Source organism: Macaca nemestrina, chromosome 14 (genome assembly GCF_043159975.1).
Source record: "Macaca nemestrina isolate mMacNem1 chromosome 14, mMacNem.hap1, whole genome shotgun sequence".
In the NCBI taxonomy this organism is placed as follows: Eukaryota; Metazoa; Chordata; class Mammalia; order Primates; family Cercopithecidae; genus Macaca; species Macaca nemestrina.
This window is the reverse complement of record NC_092138.1, coordinates 71,630,768-71,644,011: the sequence shown is the minus strand read 5'-3', so window position 1 is coordinate 71,644,011 and position 13,244 is coordinate 71,630,768. Positions and strand designations below refer to the sequence as shown.

Genomic DNA, 13,244 nt, shown 5'->3' with positions numbered 1-13,244 from the left:
ATTCATGCTGGCTACAATGAAGCTGAAAAAATGAAGAGAGAGAAATTGAAGTGATACCATTGTAAGGTTACAATGGAGACTTCCTGGGCTAACCAGGGGAAGGAATGGTGTGTTCCTGACACAAAGCACAGAATATGCACCACAACAAGGCAGAGTAGGTATAGAAGACAAGTATCCACAAATGGGCTAAAAGACAATTTGCTTGACACAGTGCTCAGATACACCCTTAACATCTTTTATGCAAGTTCATTTCTCAATGGACAGATGAAGTCATTAGGTGGATTATTACTCCATAACTAATTCTGATCAACAGTGATATGGAAGTATGGAAGACATCCTCAAAACTTGAGAGTTCCTGACTGTCAAGGAGGAATAGTGCAAGAAATTCCTAGAAGGAGCAAAAATCTCTTAATCTAGAAATGGTTAAAACGACTAAATGTATGTATATGAGAGAAGGGGAATCTCAGAGTAAAAATAAGACTCAAAAAACTATAAATCATTCTGCTGGGGAAGAAAGATGTATTATCTAGGGCAGAATTAAGTTCTCACAGGAGAGTGAACCCTATTATGAACTGCACATGCAAGGGATCTAGGCTGTGTGTTCATTGTGAGAATCTAATGCCTGATGATCTGAGGTGGAACAGTTTCATCCCAAAACCAACCCTCTTCTCCCCCGACCCCCAATCTAGTGAGATCAATGTGACCAAAGAAGGGGGTTTTCAGTAAGTTCCATTTTAAAGGCCATATACTAATAGTGATACTTAACCAAGATAAATGCATTAAAATAAAATAATTAAAAGGATTTGTGAAATTTGTAACAACAAGAATAAACCAAGGGAATAAGAGTTGAAAAACACTGAGATAAAACGACGTTTTACTGGGTTTTGTAAGAATAAAAGAGGTAAAGAAAAATTGGAGCAGATGATGGAGAAGGAAAAATGCAACTTAGCAATTTCCCTATTCCTCTGGGCAGGGGTGGAGAGGAAATATGAACTGTAAAATGGTCTGGGGGAAGGGGAGGGCGTCATGCATTTAGGAACAGCAAGGGCTGTCTAAAATGGGCAGAAGAGTAGACAAAGACAAAAGCAAGGGAAAAGTAGCTCTGGGAAAAAAAAAAAGGGGGCAGAAAACTGGGAAAATGTCCAAGGAGAAACTATCCTTGGTGAAGTCCACACACAGCAATAGATAAAGTGAAGTTTGTGTTTAGTAGGGCCTCAATGCAGTGCACTTACAAAAACATAGATGCATTAGAATGTGTATGTTGAATTTTGTGGAGTAAACCAGTGTCGGTTAGTTAATATAAATTTCTGTAATTTTGGAAGAAGCTATGATTTTTTGTTGGTTTTTAGCATGTCCATATCTGGAGGATGTTGCTGATATTTCTGTAATCTAGGATCAAGGAAAGGAGAAGACACCTGATATTTATTGAGAATGAACAATGTCCCAGAGATTTACAGACAGCTCAGATGCTCCTTACAACAATCATATGTGGTAGGTATTATGAACCCATTTCTCAAGGAAGAAATTGAAGGTTAGAGAGGTTAAATATCTTTCCCATGTTAAAGCCAGTAAATCAGAACTGAAAATCATCTGGTGGATTCCAGAGCCTAAGCTCTTCCTATTATCTTATACTATGTCTACAAGGCAGTGCAAGGACATTAAAAACACTTCAAACATCAGGTGGTGTCATCACTCATGGCTTGTACAGCTTTGGGGCCAGCCTCTTATCTGAACCTGTCTTGTTAAAATATGCTTCTTTACAGCAATCATTTCAGATGTCTAATCCAGTGCATTGTTGGCTCATTCTCTCCCTACCTATTGCCAATTAGGCATCTAGCTTCCAACTCTCAGAAGCTCAGAATCATTCCATTTATTCATTGCTGTTTTGGTTCACTTACTCATTCACTTCCATTCACTTACTTATTACACTTCCATTCACTCACCCATTCCACAAATATTTAATACGTACTTAAATATGTTTAATAAATAAAAGAACAGGAATGTGCCTAGTTTCAACTATTGTCTAACTGCCAAGACCTCCATCAGCCTGTTCAGATTCTATCTAGACTATTCATCCAGTTGAAATTTCCTAGTGATTTGGGTCAAAATGATTTTAGCTGCTCTCAGCTCTACAGAGGTCGAGGACATTGAGACCCTTCTTTTGGCACTGAGTTTGGTGCTTTCGAACCACACAGCTTGTCTGGCAAGACCTTGGTGCTTCTACTCTAGGTAGTTTTGAAACAGCTGATTCCTTTTGGATCAGCTCAGACCCCTGCTCCCTTGACCCTTTCCATTTTCCTCTTTTGTAAGTAGCCCCCCTCTACACCCATTTACAGTTTAAAATCAAGGCTGAGAATCTTCTTAACTCCTCTGGGTAATCTCAGACAGTCCTCACATTAAGAAGGGAACATAGTAAGCATAACACTTAATACCCTTAAGTAAGTAATTTTGGGCAAATTAGGTAAAGAGATTCCCTGTATGAATGCCAAACATGTACTCTGTTTACCATAAAACACTTCCTAGACACATCAAAGAGAAACACATCTGATCCTAGGGTGATTTATATCCTCAGCCAGCACATACATTTCCATCTGATTCATACTACATGCTTTGGTTTTCAATTGAAAAATGAACAGTAAAACTTTGAGTTTCACATTGCTGGAAGAGTTGTTTCATCTCCCTTTATTTTCTATAAAATGATGCTGCTAAATAAGTAACAATGTATCAATAATGAATACTTGTGCAGAATTTTAAAATTTACCCTCTAATACTTTGTCTCAAAACAATTCTCTTTGAGTTACCCTTGTCTTCATTTTACAAATGAAGCTATTAAATCTCAGGGAGGTTAAGAAAATTCTCAGCTGCACAGTGAATAAGCCAGAAGTAAGGCTCGCACTCAGAACTTTTGACAGAAATCTCACACTCTTTACAGCACACTCCACCACTTCCAAATGATTTCTATGTTCTCTTTCAGGGGAGCGTGTATGAACTGCAAAGTTGTCTGGGGGAGAGTTTGGGGATCATGCAGTAGGAGTCAGCAGCAAAGGCTACCCAAAATATGCAAGAGAGCAGACAAATACAAATGCAAAGGGAGAACTGTCTATTCATTTCCTTAGCCTACTTTTTGATGGTATTGCTTTTTTTTCTCTTGTTAATTTGTTTGTGTTCCTTATAGATTCTGGATATGCATCCTTTGACGGATGTATAGATTGTGAAGACTTTCTCCCACTCTGTGAGTTGTCTGTTTACTCTGCTGACTGTTCCTTTTGCCATGCAAAAGCTCTTTACTTTAATTAAGTCTCACCTATTTATCTTTGTTTTTGTTGCATTTGCTTTTGGGTTCTTCATCATGAAATCTTTGCCTAAGCCAATGTCTAGAAGATGGCCAAAAGCATGAAAAAGTGTCCAACATCACTAATGATTAGGGAGATGCAAATTAAAACCACAATGTGATACCACCTTACAAGAATGGCCATTATAAAAAAAAAAATTGATGTTGGGGTGGATGCGGTGAAAAGGGAACACTTCTACACTGCTGGTAGGAATGTAAACTAGTACAACCACTATGGAGAACAGTGGGGGAGATTCCTTAAAGAACTAAAAGTAGAACTACCATTTGATCCAGCAATCCCACAACTGGGTATCTACCCAGAAGAAAATAAGTCATTATACAAAAAAGATACTTGCACAAACATGTTTATAGCAGCAAAATTCGCAATTGCAAAAATGTAGAACCAGCCCAAATACCCATCAGTCAATGAGTGGATAAAAAAACTGTGACTGATATATTGATGTATGTATGTATGTACATGTATATATATGTGTATATGTATATATACACATACATATATATATTTATACACACATACATATGATGGAATACTACTCAGCCATATAAAAGGAATGAAATAACAGCATTTGCAGCAACCTAGATGGGATTGGAGACTATTATAGTAAGTAAAGTTACTCAGGAATGGAAAACCAAACATCATATGTTCTCACTCGTAAGTGGGAACTAAACTATGAGGAAGGAAAGGCATAAGAATGATACAATGGACTTTGGGGACTCAGGGGGAAAGGGCAGGATGTGGGTGAGGGATAAAAGGCTACAAATTGGGTTCTGTGTATACTGCTCTGGTGATGGGTACACCAAAATCATCACTAAAGAACTTATTCATGTAACCAAATACCACCTGTTCCCCCAAAACCTATGGAAAAAAATGCAAAGGGAAAGCAGCTCTGGAGAAAAGGGGCAGAAGATTAGGGAAAAGTCAGAGGAGAAATTATCCTGGGTGAAGTCCATATGAAGTGACTGATAAGGCAAAGTATGTGTTTTCATCTCCTATAATAATCAAACAATTATTTTTAATTCCCATTTTTAAAATGTTTAAATCATTCTCATTTACAGAATATTACCCTGGGAATTATACTTTCATTAAACTTTCTTTTAGTCAAAAGTATAATCACTTAAGTTATTGCAATTCCTTAAAGTCAAATTGAGAAATAATCCAGAATTTTTTTTGAAGAAAAAGAAAAGTTCTCAAGTCTCTTACTGTGGTTCTAGATGTTCAGTAGCAGTTCTCTTTGAAAGCTGAATCTACCTTGGCAGGTAACCCATCATTATTTTCAGGATGGTGTCTGGTGTAGCGTGAGGGGGAATCTAGCAGATAGTCTCTTGGCTATAGATCTGGTCGGCCAGGCAAATTCCTAGACAGAAAGAAGTGTCTCTGGGGCGATTAGTAAATGCTTTCTGAATGAACAAGAGGAAAAAGAAACCCTTGTCTCAGCAACTGTCCCCTTGGATCCACAACAAAGAATCTTGAATTCAAGAAAACACCTAAAGGAACAAAAACTTGCAGGTGAGGGAAGAGTTTGGGAGAGAGGGGAAAGATTTCATGCTTGCATGAAGGCTCACCCTTTGATGAAAGAAGCTATGTGGAGTTCTCTCCTCCAAATGCTCTCTTGAAAATGCTACAAATTATCTGATAAATTCTGACTTATTCTCTAGTGACTTTAACCTTCTTGTAATGGCAGGCAATCCATTCACCCAGTGCTGAATCATTAAATTTCTCTTCTCTCAGTTCTTCTTCTATAAATTATATTTTCTCTAGAGGTGTTTAGCTTTCCACCGCCTGCCTCCAGACTGACTTTCCCTGATGACGCTCATAAAAGCTAACATCTTTTAAGAGTCTAGGCCATCATATTCTCTTTTAACATAGTTAAACTTTCCAAGAATTTCACATTTCCTTTCAATTGGTTTAGTACATTCTTTCATGTAGTTGGCATTTAAATGAGTGAAAACTTCTGTTCAAAGCAAGAGAACCATAAAACATTCAATAATTGCTCTCCAAGGAAACCCACAGAGACGGAGACTCAGACTTATGTTTTTCAGGCAACACTGCCACACCTTACACAGCTTCCCCAGGAGGGACTCCAGGCACGACTTCAAGTAGTTCAAAGCTTCTTTATGGCTCCAAAGTCCTCCACAGAGCCGCCTCTGGCTGCTATCCCCTAGACCACACAGACCACAACAAACCACATAAGAACACCTGTCAGCATTTCACCCAGAACCAAACCTTGTAGCCAGAGGTACACTCACATTTAGAGATCCCAAGATAGCTAGATTTCCCATAGAAATCTGTGTTTCCTCAACAACAGTTCCTATACAGAAATAAGAAGGTATATGTCCTAAATAGTTTTAGTTTGCCAAAGGTATTTTCTCACCTTGATTCCTTAATCTGTGTCCCAGTTGCTTATTTTGTTGTAGCACTATACAAATGAGTCTTTATATTAATATAAAATGGAGTTTTATTTCTATGGGTACCACTTAATTTCATCTTCTTCCATATGAATTGCACCCCTTTACCTGGCCACCTTCCATCAGGTAGCTAGAGGGAGGCAGAATTCAGCTCCATCAGGAAGAATGCTTTAATGTTGCAAGGTCCCATGTTGAAATAGACTCATGGCATAAGTAAGCTCTCTGGCATATGCCCCAACTACCAGAGATCCATGTGCCCGAAATCCAGGTTGAGACACCTCTGCCTCATTAAGAGCTGTCCTATGGGACCAAGCCCCTACATTGGGTAGAATTTTCCACTATGCATTCACAGATCTCCCCCATTTTTAGATGTTCTCTTGCTCTCCTGCGTTTCAGACCCAGTGATTGCTACTGGTTTCTTAAATCCATTCTCAAGACAATAATTCTTTTTTCTTTTGTTCATTTATTAAAAACATTTTAATTAAATTTATAGAGTGTGACAGGTACTCTTCTAGGTCTTGGAAGTATAACAATGGACAAAATATACAGAGTCCCTCATCTTATGATGCTTACATAGTAGGAGGAGGCCGGTCACAAGTAAACAGACATATGAATAATAAGGCATTTATCAGTACTAATGCAGAAATGCAAATCAGAGTAGAGTTAAAGATTAATGGGCTGGGTGTTTTAGACAGTTATGAGGGAAGGCCTGTCTGATGACACTTGAGCAGATGTGGTGGTGGGAATGGGAGACATTCAAGTTTTTGCAGAACAGGCATTCCAGACTGAGCTAACAGCAAATGCAAAGACCCTGAGATGAAAGTATGTTTGGAATCTTTGATGAACAACTCTCAGGATCCTGGTCAACCATAGCTCAGACCCAATCAGCTTCTATCTTGGGCATATCCATTATAGTCACCAAGAAGGGGAAGGAATGGAGCCCTGGTGCCAAAAAGGAGAGGCTGGATAGTTTCTTGTTACATAGTATGAAGAAAGAGATTCCAGTACTGAGTAGGTGGCTGGGATTCTTAGCATTCACACCTCAGTTCCACGATTCTGTGCAAGCATATATATGTGTCTATATCCAGGTAACCTACCAGTATAACTAAGTCAAATGAGACTTGAAAAACATATTTAACTAATAGTGATAATAGTAGTGTTATCTTTATGTTTGAGAAAGGTAGACATTATCACCAATTCCCAAGTATTTGCATGAAAATAAAATCATGCAGACAAAGAGGGTTGAAGTTTAATTTTTACAGCAAAGTTTTGATGTATTGATCAAATCCTTTCATTTTCCCACCTCTTGCTATGTTTCTGAATTCTACAGTTCATGGATCAGCAAAGACTAAAGGTGATATTCTGAAAAAGACTTGACAAAGTTTTCAAATTATTAGCATATTGAGTCATATTTTCAACTTCTGGTTTAAGTCTCAATTATTTTTTTTAAGGAGGCGATATGGTTTGGCTGTGTCCCCACCCAAATCTCTTCTTGAATTGTAACTCACACAATTCCCATGTGTCATGGGAGGAGCCCAGTGGGAGGTGACTAAATTAAGGGGCGGATTTTTTCCTGTGCTCTTCTCACGATAGTTAATGAGTCTACAAGATCTGACAGTTTTTAAAAAACAGGAGTTTCCCTGTACAAGCTCTCATTTCCTGCCACCATCCACGTAAGATGTGACTTGCTCCTCCTTGCCTTCTGCCATGATTATGAGGCTTCCCCAGCCACATGGAACTGTGAGTTCTCCATTAAACCTCTTTCCTTTGTAAATTGCCCAGTCTCAGGTATATCTTTATCAGCAGCGTGAAAATGGACTAATACAGAAGGTAAGAGTGTTATTCAGTATTTTAAAGCTTGACATCTAAGTGATTCTAAGGGCTATGTGAAGTGATATAGCCCTTATACGTGTACGTCATGGGTATATAAAAAATAATGAATGATAATGGCAGCTACAGTTTCATTGGTCATGTTGTAGACTCTGTGTTAAGGCAAGTAATTTATTTATCTCATAAAAACATCACTGTGGGAGGGGTACTTTTATTATCTCCGTATCACAGATAAAAGATCTGAGACTTAATAAGAGTAAGAAATTGGTATTGACATCACAAAGCTAGTGGATTGGATGATGAATGGTGTTTCAATATTTTCAATCAGGGCCCTTGCCATATATGCTGTTCCTGCATATTTACACCAGTGTAGGAAAGTTAGGATGTATCCTTTGTGGAAAGAGCAGGGCTGGGACTAGGGTCAGATGAGAGCTCAGACTAGAACCTAGCTCCATCTGATGCTCCAGTCCAATCTCTTAACCATCACATGATCCTGCTTTCAGAGCAGGGAAGGATAATTAGAGTATTTAAGAATCAGGGTTCTATTTATGGTACCATCAAGGAGAAAAATCATTGGTTAGTATAAAAAAGACTTCATGACTTCATTAAAATTAGCAGGTAAAATTCATTTATTTTGGAATTCATTCCTTAAGGTTCAAGATGGCAAGAAGCTAAACTGAAAAATAAATCTCTACCAGTATGTTTACAGATGAACACTCTCCCTAGGTAACATGGGTACCACCTGATCTCAATATTACAGCTGATTGTTGTCTAACTTCAAAATGTTATTCTAATGTGAGAATATCAGGCCATGGAGGAGGAGAAGATGGAGTGCAGTGAGGGATTATACGGGCAGGGATGGATGGGAGGATGGGGACGCAATCTCTGCAGTCGTTTGTAGGTAACAGCAGTTACATAAGGCATGAATTTCAATGCGCCGGAAATGCATTGCTCAAGCTAGTATTTGTGGAGTTCCCTTGTTCCCTCTTCTTGGTGTGGGGGTTGTTTTGCAGTCAAGTGTAATGAAATCAGCACTGGTTTAACAGGCTGGAAACTGCCTGTTATCCCAACCTCTTCAATCACCAGTTGTGGAACCCTGGACAAATCACTTAACCTTGATGGACCTCAACTTTCTTATCTAGAAAAATTAGACAATTTAAAAATTAGACTATCCCTTCAAACAATTCTGTGAATCAAGGAGAATTTACAGCTTTTGCCATTTATTAAGTCCTCTCATTATTTTTTTCTCTTGCTAGAATGTGAATGTTTCCAAAGTACGTCGTATAGTAGGTAGCTCTTCAAATGAGCTCAGAAAAAATATTTGTTCAATGACTGAATATACATGAGGACTGATGGCCAAAGGACCCTAAGATATATCAACTGAGCTCTATTTTAAGATGGAAAGCAGTGTTCATCCTTTTCATATAATAGCAATATTTACCAAATATTTATTAATGAAAAGAAATTGCTTCTATTTGAAATTATAGCTAAAAGTAAATTGTAAAATAATACATAAAGTTAATCCTACCTTTATAAAAATAATAAATGTAAATGTTAATGGACTAAAAAAGTTGAAGAAATATACACCAAACAACTGATAGTGGTTTTCTGGGAAAGAGGTTAGGGCAGAAATATGAGTGATATTTACTTTCTACACTAAGCACCTCATTATATCTACATTTGTATTTTATCATATATGTGTAAAATTTATTTTACACATGTAATTGACTTAATTCATTTTTAATTGCTAAAATACATTAATTGTTTCAAACTAGCCTGGCCAGGAACTGTCTGTGTCACATATTACATGTCAATCCATGCAAAAAAACTAGACCCAAAAGATTATCTCAAACCTAGAGATATTCCCTTGCTTTTACACTGCAGGAAAAAAAAAAAAAAAAAAAATACAGAGAGATAATGTTTTTTCCAGTTAATACAAGTGTGAATGAAAAGGTCTTTTTATTTTTTAGTTCCTGTGACCCCCAGGAGGGAAGGCTGTGGGCTGATTGTTAGAGCATTTGAGTGTGTGGGTTGCCTGGAAGCAATAGCTAGCAAAGGCTGAGAGATGGGAAAATGATAAAGCATGCTTGGCTTACAGAGGTGCTGAGCTGAACAGCAGTACTCTCACCCAGATATTATTCTTGTTAATTGTATCTGATTCCACTTGATTATGTATTTCATTGAATCTAAATGTTGGTGGCGGAGGTCATGGATCCATGCCACTCATCAGAAACCTCAATAAAAAGGGCACCCCAGAACCCCTTGACAGAGAGCCATGCAAACACATTACCCTTCATTGTGACAGATTTGCTCCAGTAAATATGATCACCTTTTCTTCAGCCTGTGTCTGTAAGCATTTCTAGAATACTTGATGCTATAATACCCAAAGAAAAAGCCCTTTCTAACATAATGGAGGCAATATAAAATATGGACTTTCATGTCATGTAAAAATTTATAACATTCACACAAACAGGGGATTTATTTCCTATGTGTATGCAGTTCTTCTCTCTGTTGTTATTGATGAATAGAAAAAGATAATATACCATATAATGAGGAAATAACAGCAGGATATGGAGTTGACTGCTGACATCCCATCCAGTTAACATGGACAAGCTCCTGAAGCTCTTATCTAAGACTTCATGGCATCATGGTGGCAAGAAGGTTGTGGGGTGATCTGAAACTCTACACCTTTGAGAATCAGAAGGATTAAATAGGATAAGCATAGATTTTGACTCAGACCAGGTTTTTTCAGTCCAGCGGTAGCTTTGAGAGCTTAGGTAAGCTCTTAATTCAGCTTTCTGAGACTTAGTTTGTCTAGCTGTCAAATGGGGATACTGATACTTATTTTCCAGTGTGTTGTAGACATTAATAATCCATAGTAGTAGCTTGTATGATACATAGGAGGCCCAGTCAAAACGTCTTTCATCTATCTCTTTTTATCCTTTCCATTCACGCTTTTTTTTTCTTTTTTTGGCAGAAATAGCCAAGCTTTGTCATTCTACCTTCTGACCTCAAATCTTTGTTCAAAACAGGCCAGCAGTGCTGTAAGCCAAGACCAGCCAAGTTTATAAGTGGAATAATTTTCGTCTCTTTTCTATCTTGGGTCTTGGGTCTTCAAAAAGCTTAAAAATACGGAAGTACAGTAATAACTACATGTAAATGTATAAATTAAGGACTAGTCTAGATGATCTTTACATCTTCCTCTAGCCCTGAGGCAAAGAGATAAATAGATAGATGATAGGCAGATAGGGCTTTTATTTAGTTTTTATTTTTATCCTTTTGGCCTTGCTTTTTCAACGTGAATATAACGTTTATATGACCAGAAGATTAGCCAGGTCATGAAATGCTTATTAGCAGTTCATACCACCATGATGAATGGTGGTTCCCTCCATATTTTCATTCAGGGCCCTTGCCATACACAGTGTTCCTGCATTTTTATGCCAGTGTAGGAAAGCTAGGATGTATCCTTTGTGGGAAGAGCAGGGCTGAGACTAGGGTCAGATGAGTGAGGCACCTGCATTGGGCACAAAATTTAAGGCATTCCAAAAAACTCAGTAATCAAAATAATATTTTAATGCAACACTTAAAAAAATCATAATGCAACATTCCATGATGAACACAACATAAAAATTTTAAATAAAGTCAGGAACCAATCCCACATTTGCTTCTCTCACCCCACCCTCACTCCATCCCAGGGCAGAATCTGAGTCTGGAATCAGAATATGGGAATTCCAGCCTCCGTTCTGATATCACTTAACTACAGTAAGCAAAAGCCTCAGGCAAGTTGCTGCAGTACCTTAGTTCTCAGTTTCCTTGTGTCATTTCACTTGAAAGTCTGATTAGGTAAATTCTAATGAACCTTTGAACTTGAGACAATTCTATGATTTTCTATAATATGAAGTTGCTTTACCTGAAATGTCATCAATGACTCAAAAGGACAAATTCGTTCAGTAATTCATTCACCTATTCAATCAAAAACATTTACTGAACACTTACTATATGCCAAGCACTATGTTAGGCACAAAAAATACAAAGTTGGAGACTATTGAAACACATAGAAAGAGAAGCCAACATTGGTGTTAAGAGGTCAGCACAACTTCCCTAGAAAGCGACTCTGACCTAAAAACCCAAAGGAGTTAGGGGAAGGCAAGGATGGAATTCCAGAAAGAGGGAACGGCATGGACAAAGGCCTGAAGGTAAAAAGAAAAATCTCACTGGGGTAACTGTAAGTTTAGTTTGGCTGAAACATTAATAGGATGGATGGGGGGGGAAAAGTCTTTGATTACAGCACAGTAATAGAAGTATTTGCCAGAGTGTAATGCAAAGACACAGAGTTATGAGTCAAACCTGGGTTGCAGTTCCTGCCCTGCTGCCAAATTAGCTAGACGACAGAGTTTCCACATCCACTGAGATTCTATTTTAGAACACAAGACAAATTTTTCCATGAGGGGAGGCATTTAATTTCCTATGGAATGTTGTAAATCTCACATTTGAGATATTTACAGTTTATGTCCCTCGGTGCCAAAGAGGTGCTGTAATTAATACAAGTAGTCATTTCCCTAAAACAATCTGCTAAACAGCTAAGTCCCTGTTATCTGATGCCTATGAGCCTGAAGGTGCAAAGACCAGCCTAAACGCAAGCAAACTTTCGTCTTTCCCAGGCAGGTGTGAGAAGTGGGCAACTAGGCAAGTGTTATTGGCAGGTACTCCCAGCACATGTCTACTCTACCTAGGTTTATGACAGCCGAGCTGGTCTGCTCCTGCCATATTTGTGTCTGCTGATTTAATTTCTGCACTTAGGAAGACAGGATTCGAGCCAACTATTTATAACCAACCCCCCCCCCCGCCCCCAAATTTTTTAATGAATGCAAAAGCACACCATCTCTTGAGTCCTGAGCATAAAGTCAAAGCTTTATGTTTTTAACCTCACTGCTATCACCCATAACACTCTCCATTTATTAGGTACTTACTCTGTCCAACCTTTACGACTAACTCAGCTAATCCTCACAATCCTCTGCAATGGGTTCTACTATTGCTCCATCTTAAAAGCAGGAGTAATTGAAAGCACAGAGAAGTAAACCGTGTGCCCAAAGTCGCACAGTTTATAAGTGGCAGAGCCAGAGTTAAGAATTCAATTAATTTAGAATTCTGAATTAATTCAGAATTAATTCACGTTAACAGCCTGTCTAACTCTAGAGCCTGTGCTCTCAACTGCTGTGCTACATAAACAAGTCAGGGTCATCAGACTGTATACCCAAGTGGTACCACTGAGGTATGGCACTCAGAGGCTCCTTAAGTTTCCAGGACACCCAAGGATCTGAATTCTCTGAGTTTCAGAGGCCTCACTTCAGTCATTTAGTTGTGGGGAAGAAGAGCATCTTCTGTATCTGTCCTCAAATCTATCTTTGCATGCTCTTGAGGAAAGACATCCTTTCTCCTCTCTCTCTCCTCTCCTGTTCTCATTTCACAAACCCTTTGTTCTTAGACACTAACTCGTTCCAACTGCTCCCCCTTGATAAAAACTGCACTTGAGACTCACTGTACCTTCTCATTATACCTAGAGCCCCATAACTCTTTCCCCTGCTGGACTTCATAAATGACTGATAGTTATGCATTGCACGGGGTTTTTTTCCCTCCCATTCCCCACCGAAGTCTC

At 38.4% G+C, this 13,244-nt stretch overlaps 1 protein-coding gene across 1 annotated transcript in view; it reads right to left on the bottom strand.

Moving 5' to 3' along the window:
* The window catches only part of LOC105480979 (phospholipid phosphatase related 1), a 292,606-nt gene that overhangs the window by 273,996 nt on the left and 5,366 nt on the right, over positions 1 to 13,244 (bottom strand). The window lies entirely within an intron of this gene.